Here is a 9,219-nt window from a genome sequence, read left to right on the forward strand (position 1 = left end):
ACTGTGAGCAGCTGAGGAGCTGCATTAGGGCTGTGGTCTGCTTCCTGTATATAAGGAGAAGCCTTGGGGAATGGTCTCTAGCTGATAGCATGCTTGAACCCTGCATGTAGCCATGTCATTGTTCAGCAGCCTGCCATGCTCTGTTGACCTTGGGACTTTCAATGGACTTGAATGAATGGCCTGCTGTGTGGTTTGGTAACATTGGGACTGTGCCTTTTTACTTGTCAACCTTGGGCTTGTCAATCTGTCTGAGTGAAGAAAAGCCTCCAGCTCCAGTGGGCCAGGAGCAGGAGGCAGAGCTGAAGCACAAGGTTGAGGGGCTTTCACCCAGCCCCTAGAGCCTGGCATTTGGAACTCAGACTTAAAGCTTCCAAACTGTATATGAGGATGCATGTCCCAGACTGTGGGCCAGGTACATGGGTTAATTTTCCAAGGTTTGAGGGAAGGTTGGGGAGGGTGTAGGACTGGAGCTGTGGTTTTGGGGGGAAGGTGCCCATTCTCAGTGAATTCTTGGTTCAGATTTCAACCCAGGAAATTAAACTCCAGATCCATTTCTTTAAAAACTGTTCTCATTTCTCCCCTCTTACCTGGGTGAGGCCCAATGGTCCTGAACCCTGCCAGAGAAGCTGGAAGTCCCTGTGAGGAGACCAAGTCAGCCTAAAGAATCCTAAAGGACCCTGGACTGTCCTTGAACCCTTGTTTCTTAGAGGTGGACCTAAAACAAACTCCTGTTTGTTCAAGCATCCCATTTGTGGTATATTTCTGTCAAAGCAGCACTGGGTAACCAGAACAATGGGTATGTTTCTGTGTGTGTTTCTGTCTGTGTGACTGTGTGGCTGTATGGGTGCTGGTGTGTCTTAACATGTGCATGGGCATGGTTACGTGTGCTTTTGTCTGGCAGATCTGTGAGTACACGTGTGGGCATCTGATTCATGTGTGAGGTTGTGTTGGTGCTCATTTCTGGTAAATATGGGACTTTACATCAGAGTGGCTTTGCCAGTGTCTTCAGGTGGCCTTGTGACTATGCCAAGTCTGCTCTGGGCTGGAGACAGACATCTGTGGGAGGCTTTCTCAGGTAGCCTGAGGTTCTGATGATGCCTGAAACCAGGGTCCACCTCTAAGAAACAAGGGCTCAAGGACAGTCCAGGGTCCTTTAGGATTCTTTAGGCTGACTTGGTCTCCTCACAGGGACTTCCAGCTTCTCTGGCAGGCTCAGGACCATTGGACCTCACCCAGGTAAGAGGGGAGAAATGAGAACAGTTTTTAAAGAAATGGATCTGGAGTTTAATTTCTCTGGGTTGAAATCTGAACCAAGAATTCACTGAGAATGGGCACCTTCCCCTCAAAGCCACAGCTCTGGTCCCATACCCTCCCCAACCTTCCCTCAAACTTGGAAAATTAACCCATGTACCTGGCCCACAGTCTGGAACATGCATCCTCATGTACAGAAACCCCAAACCACAAGGACACAGACACACAGATACATAAACATAGACATGAATGCAAACACTAAATCCTACTCAAAATCACACCTCAACTTACTACCCCCACACAGACTAACCGCACACACAATACAGCACACACACAGGTTACACGTGCAGCCCCGCTCCAACACACACCTGCACTTGCACACACTCTCACACACCCACCACTCTCTGAGATGTCTAGTGCCATGCCTGAGGGTCCAAGAGGCGTCCTGAGACAGGTCTTCCCTTCCTGCAAACACCAGCCTGGCCAGATGGCAGAGGCCGAGGGGCCCCAGGAGAGCTCTCCATCACTGCTAACCCGCTGGCTGACAGGCAGGCGCAGTGAGACCTGGCTCTGCCAGAGGGGCAGGAGTGTAAATAAGGAGGTAATGAGGCTCACCAACATCCCTCAGTCCTGCATGGGGCCTGTCTCAGGGCCTTTCCTTGTTGGGCAGGGAGGAGGTTCTGAGCTGGGAATACACAGAGACACACATATTTCACACAGAGACACCCACACATGCTCAGACATCCACAGGACACAAAAAAAACCAGACACGGGCAGACACTTCCTCCATCACCCACAGGCACAGGAGCCCCTTCTGCAGTGATGAGCCCGTCACCAACCAGGGTTGACCTGGATGGAGACTGGCCAGGCCCTTCACTCCCATCTCAGTCTCCCACCACCTAATGAAAACCGACAGGAAACAGTGATGTTGTTCTGGGCAGCAGATATGAGGCCTCCAAAGCCAAAACATCTGCCTGTCAGTCTGCTCTTCTGTCAATCAATCCAGCCTTCTGTTTGGCGTTTACGCATTCAATCTTTGTTCCTCATTCATTCATTCACTTATTCAACTAATAAGGATATTAAACAAACCATTATGTTCAGTCCAATGATTTGGCTGCCCTCCTGGCATCTTGGCCTGGTGGTTCAGGAGCTGGAGGAGGAGAGACGGGGAGTCTGGGCTCTGAGGGAGGAGGGGAATAAAAGGAAACTGGATGACCGATCCCCTACATCTTCCGTACTCTTTCAAAGTGAAAGAGAAAGTGCTGCTTCCTTCTCCAGCTGGAGGGAAAAAGGCCAAATCCCAGGATAAGAGATAATAATAGCGAACACTTACACGCTCTTACTCTGTGCCAGGTACTATTCTAAGTGCTTTACATGAATTAACTCAGTTTATCCTCAGAACAACCCTATGAGGCAGGTGCTATTATTAACCCCATTTGGGGATGCAGAGAGGTTAAGTAACTTGCTCAAAGTCAAACATCTTGTCAAGGCCACCCCAAACGTTTGGAGAGCCTGAGGGCAAGAATCCAAATAGAGGTCCCTGGCCCTCCACTCGCCTTTCTTCTCATTTTACCCCAGCTCCATCCTGCACCACAAGGAGGCTTGTGTGCATGCCTGTGGACGCCTCAACATGCAAATCCCTGCTTGGTCCACACTCCTGGCAAAGAACCACTCTCCTGGGATCTGAGCAAGAAGGTCCTGGTAGTAGCTTGAGACTGTTTGGGCAGGGAATTCCAGGTCCTGGGTCCCTGGAGTGTAGACTAGAAGGGGCTGGAGCTCCAGGTGAATACAACCCATGAACCTTTGAATTTCCCCTCCTGTGCAGAAGAGGGCCACAGTGTGGTTATTAAAGTAGGGGCCCAGGACGGGGAGGCTGGCTGCCCAGATTAAAGGGTAGTGGAGCTTGTAAGTGGCAGAGCTAGGATATGAACCCAAACACCGGGAAAGTTGGGGTTGAGGGAGGTGGGGAGGGGCAGAGTTTTCTTTTTCCCCTCCACTGCCAGCTCCACCCTTACCCAATTCAAGCCATTCCCACCCGTGGGAATGCTCTGTTCCTGCTGGGTGCTGTGTGCTCTCTGGGATCACTTGATCTGACTCTTGTTGGTTGGTACATCCCCACTCATTCCCATTGGCATCCTCGCCCCTCCTGCACTAAGGGGTAGGGGAAGAAGTGGAGGCTCCGGGGACAGGATGGAGACCCTCAACATCAACCATCAGCCCCCACCTTTGTTTCCCGCTCCAGGATTCCTGACCGGTCTCTAGAGGCACCTCTTCCACACAATTACCCAGGCCAGGAATTTCAAACTCTAGTGCCAGCTAGACCCTTGTTATGCAAATATAGGCAAATGAGATGCAAACAGAGCAGTCCCAGATTAACAGAGAAATCCCCAGCAGCTGGAGGAGTCACCATAAAGTCAGTGTGAGCCTCCTCTGAATCACCCCTCCCGCCCAGTCTCTCTCTATCCACCTGGGTCTGTCTGGCCCCGCCCTGTCCTTGCTACCACCATTCGGGCCCCCATCAGAAGTTACCCGCTCAGACACTGGGAGGCTCTGGACCAGGGAGGACACCAAGACTCAGGCCCTCCACTCCCAACTGGAGACCTCTGCCCCTCCCCGACCTTTAAGAGATCCAGACAGGGGTGGGGTGGGGTAAATGGGGCTGAGAGAGGGACACCTCTGTTTGCCCTTATAAACCAAAAAAAAAAAAAAAAAACCAAAACAAAAAACTCTAACCCATTGCCATTGAGTTGATTTCCAATTTACAGCCACCCTGTAGGACAGAGTAGAACTGCCACATAGGGTTTCCAAGGCTGTAAATCTTTACGGAAGCAAGCTGCCACATCTCTCTCTCTCTCTTAATCTCTCCTCTCTCTTTCTCACTTGTGCGCGCACACGCAACACATACACGCACAGAACCGAGGGTGAGAGTACCTTCTAAAATGCTACACATACAACACACACACTCATTCAGACATAATTACCTGCAAGACTCACACACACATCATGCAAATCTGGCCAAGCCCTCCCCTACACGCACACACACACACACACACATGCCACATAATTTTAGCCACAGACATCAACAGGCTGCAGTGGGAGGGCAGAAGGTCTGGTGTGGAAGGGCCTTGCTTGGGTCTGTGTGAGGAAATGAAGGAACAAGGACCCTGCCCAGGGCATGACTCTGAGGAAGGGGCCTGAGAATGTACTGAAGAAACCTGGGCATGGGCAGTGCACACCAGAACTCCTCAGGACTGCCGAGGTTCCTGTTTGTGCCCACGGGCACTGCCCAGGGCAACCTGGCCCGCTGGACGGCCCAACCAGCCCAGGCCCAACTTCTAAAAATAAGAGTCGAGAATCTATGCCTCTGGTTGGTTCTGCAGGAGCCTGTTGCCTTGGCAACCCCTTCTCAGAGGCCTCCCTCCCGTGTGCCCTGTTTGGCTGCTGGTCCCTGTGCCAGTACCCTGTGCTGGGCCCCTCTGCCAGCCCTCTGTCCTGTCCTCCTAGAGGAAGGAGAAGGGGGGTGGGAATGGGGGTGGAGCCAATGAGAGGACCTTGGGGGCTCCAGCTCAGCACAATGGCCTGTGTGTGAGACCCAGCCTGGGCTGACTGTGGCTGTAGCTGTGTCTGACTGTGGGGGGGGGTGGCTATGTGTGTGGGCGCCCCGTGTCTGATAGCCCCTGTCGAGCTTGTGTCTCTGGTTGTACATCTCTGCCAGTGACTTGACTCTCACGGACCCCATTGGTGACCATGTTGTATTTGTGGAGTTCATGTTCTTGTGTGTGACAGTGTCTGTATGTGACAGTAAGTCCATATCCTGAGGGAGGGACCTAGCCCTGGCTTTCATACGCATGCCCTTCTTTGTGTCCCTCCCCTCTCTGTGGGCTTGCCCTTCACCCTGCCTGTCCCTCCTCCCAGGGCTGCAGGCTAGGAGAGCAGAGGTGCCCAGGGTGAGCCAGCAGGCCAGCCAGGGGCTGGCGATGGGGCCAAAGTCAGCTTCTTACCAGGTCTGCAATGAAATAGCAAATAAGCCCCAATATGCCCATTTTTGGAAAATGGGGGAGAAAGCCACTCCCAAAACTGTGCAGTCTAATTCTGAGTGTGTGTGAGCACGCACGAGTGTGGATGCGTGCGCTATAGTCGCTGTCAGAGGCAGAGTCTCCCCTCCCCCTCCCTGCCTCCCCTCCAATTAATCACCAAGTCCTGTCAAATCTCCTCATAATCACTGCTCTGGCTGGCCCCTCCTCTCTTTCTCTCTGCCACCACCACTGAACCCAGGCCAGCCAGTCTCACTCAGACAATGCAACAGCCTCCTAACTCTGTCCTGGTTTCTAGGCTCCACATCTTGTCCCACCTCACGTCCCATGCCCCTCTCCCTTGTCCCCTCTACTCTGGGACCATGAAATCTTCCTAAAACACAACTCAGATACACACACACACACACACACACACTGCTTGGGGTCTGTCAGTGCTCCACTTTGTTCTAAGGGCAAGCTCTAAGCTCTAAGGGCAAAGTCCCTGCTTATCTCCCATACTCTACCTGTTGCCTGTTTCCCTAGCCCCACAAGCTAAGTTTCCAGAAGCATTCAGAATTTCTTCTGCCTCTGTGCCTTTGCACATACTGTTTCCTGTGCCTTGAACACCAGTCCACGCACCAATGGATAAAACTTACTCATTCTGATACATAGTGTAGGCATCACTTCTACCAGGAAGTCTTCTCTGACCTCCCCTGGGCTGGGTTAGGAGCCCATTCTCTGTGTTCCCATGACATTCTGGGCTGGCCTCTGCCTCCTCATTGCATTAGTTTCTAATGTCTTTTTCCCTGAAAATCTATAGAAGATTTGGATGAAACAGGTAAGTAAAAAATGAAACAAAAATCACCCAGAGTCTTCTTAGCTTAGTTTATTTCCTTCCAGACTTTCTTTAAATGCATTGCTTAAATATTTTCTTTACAAAGCTGAGATCACCCTATATGTAGAGTTTTGTTTCTTTTATTTATTCTATGGTGTGTATTTTCCCAGGTTATTAAAAATTCTACCAGAACATGACTTGTAATAGTTGCATAATATTCCTTTATATGGACGTATCATAATTTATTTAACCCACCCTCTATTGCTGGACATTAATGTTGGTTGTGATTTTTCATAGTTATAAATAATGGCCATCAGCATCTGTGTACATGGATCTTTTCTAACATCTTAGGTTATTTCTTGGATTGAGTTGATTGAGGTAGATTAATGGAACAAAAGGGTCTGCCTGCTTTTAAGGCCCTTGACACCACTGCCTGATGGCCTTCCAGAAAAGTCGTTCCAATTGACTCTTTAATTAACTGAATCTGAGAACACCCTATAGTCTCACCAACACTCTGCTATCTTCAAAAAAAAAAAAAAAAAAACCTGTATTAATTTCAGTGGGTAAAAACAGCATTGTATTGTTGTTTTAATTTGCATTTCTTTGATTACTGGTGAGGATAAACCTTTTGTATCTCTTCTTTTGTGTCATGCACAAATCACACTGAGCTCTAATTATATTTTTACATCCTCCTTCTCCCTCACCAATGTGAGCTCTTGAGGGCAGGGTCTCTTTGTGTCTAATTCTCTCTCTCAGGAGCTGGGACATACTGTGTGTTCTAGAATGCTGGTTGGAGCCAATCAAGGGCTTTGTTTTCAGCCTGAGCTTTGGCATTGGGGGTCAAGCTTAGCTCTGAGATTTCAGTTTAGGTAAATCACCTCACCTCTCTGGGCCTCAGTTTTTTTCTGATGCAAAGTGGGATTGAATGAGGATTAAATATAGTGAAGTGTGAAGATGAGTATAAACAGCTGTGAGCAGTAGTGGGTGGGTATTGTGCAAGGTTGAGGAGGAGTTCTGCTCATGTTTGTTGTTGCTATGTGCTGTCTAGTCGGACCTGACTCATAGCGACCCCTCCTTGGGTTTCTGAGGCAGCATCACTACGGAGATTGCCCAACCTTCCTTCCGAGGAGTGGCTGGTGGGTTTGAACCGCCAGCCTTCTGGTTAGCAGTCAAAGTGCCTTAGGCACTACGCTACTAGAGCTCCTCTGCTCATGTTTGTTGTTGTTGTTGTTTGCCGTCGAGTCGGCTCCGACTCATAGCGACCCCTCCTTGGGTTTCCGAGGCGGTATCACTAGGGAAGTAGGATTGCCCAACCTTCCTTCCGAGGAGTAGCTGGTGGGTTTGAACCGCCAGCCTTCTGGTGAGCAGTCAAGTGCCTTAGGCACTGTGCCACCAGAGCTCCTCTGCTCATGTTTAGGGGGTTGAAAAGGAAGAAACATGTGGCAAAGGCCACCTCTCCCCTACGAGAGACAAGGTGGTGTTCAGATACTTCTTGGTCCAGGGCAGGCAGGGAGTCGAGAGCAAAGGTTCTGGGAGAGACTAGGATGAAACACAGAGGCAGACAGGCCTGAGTTCAAGTTCAGCTGAGCCAAAGAAGTTCCTGTCCTTGTGTAAGTCTGAGAGGGGAACCACTGGCTCTGTTCATATCCATCAGGGTTTGCGTATTCTGGACTGTTACTCATGCCATTGCCTAGCATGGTTTAATCACCACCATTGGTACCCACTGAACAGAGAGGGACAGCATCTCTGCTCTGGCAGCACAGCATCTCTTCTTGAGATTGGCTCTCTGCCATGGGGAGTGTCTCGGAGACAACCCCCTGCCAGGGGTGTCCTCACCCATTCTGGCTTAGGACATGTTTCTGGACAGACACCACCCATTCTGGCTTAGGACATGTTCCAAGACAGACACGCACAATTTCTCTGCACATTACCAGCCTAATGGCACTGTCATTTGAAGTCTTGAAATGAGGAAAAATCAGCTTTTTCTCGGTAATTAATGTGACTGATGGGCCCTGAGATGGACTGGCAATCCCTTGAGTGAGAATCAAGCTCCCAGGAAAGGCAGCCAGGCCATCCCCCTGCCTCCAGATAGGTTTGCATCCCATCCCTGGCCTCTGCCTGGCTTTCTTTGAATAGGCCAAGCCCCTTCCTTCCACACTGGTTATTCTTTTAAGGACTGCTTCAGAGGCTGAAACTTCATGGTCAGAAAGTTCCTCCTTGAGTCTTTCCATAGTCCTTCATGCTGCAACTCAGTCTGCTCTGCCACTGACCTCATGAGAATGGCCTTAATTTGGGGGTGATCCTTAGCTGCAAGGGGTTTCTTTATCCCATTTGTTTATAGCAGAGTTGAAAGTGCCAGGATGAGAATGGGTTGAAAGTATGACACTTCAAGCTTCCTGAAAGTGTTCAGAAAAAAGCCTGGAGGGGATGGGAGGAGAACTTGAGTCCAATGGGCAGAGAGTTGAAAGCTAACCCAGCTTTCCTTCCTAAGGGAAGCATCCTCCAGATTCATGAGTATTTCTTTAGTTCTCTGCCTCAGTTTCCCCACTGTCCTCAGGGTAAATGTTTTGATCTCATCCCTTTATCTTTTTTACTTTGTATTATTACTTTCTGTACAGAATAAAGGAGACACCAAGTAAATTAGCCACAGGCCCTACCCACGAACAGTGAGTCTAAGTGGGACAGGCAAACCATGATACAAACAGCTGTAGTACAGAAATGGAGCCCTGGTGGCTGGTGGTTAAATAATTGGTTGCTAACCAAAAGGTGGGTGGTTCAAACCTACCAGCTGCTCTGCAGAAGAAAGATATGGCAGTCTGTTTCTGTAAAGATTTGTTGTTGTTAGGGGGCATCGAGTCAGTTCCGACGCCTAGTGACTCCATGTACAACAGAATGAAACACTGCCTGGCCCTATGCCATCCTCACAATCATTGCCATGCTTGAGCCCATCATCACAGACACTATGTCAACCCATCTCATTGAGGGTCTTCCCCTTTTTCGCTGACCCTCTGCTTTACCAAGGGTGATATTCTTCTCCAGGGACTGGTCCCTTCTGAAAACGTGACCAAAGTATGAAAGGAGTCTGGCCATTCTCCCTTGTAAGGATCATTCTGGCTGTAC

Source organism: Orycteropus afer, unplaced genomic scaffold (genome assembly GCF_000298275.1).
Source record: "Orycteropus afer afer isolate SDZICR_OR568_19922 unplaced genomic scaffold, OryAfe1.0 scaffold00433, whole genome shotgun sequence".
NCBI lineage: Eukaryota > Metazoa > Chordata > Mammalia > Tubulidentata > Orycteropodidae > Orycteropus > Orycteropus afer.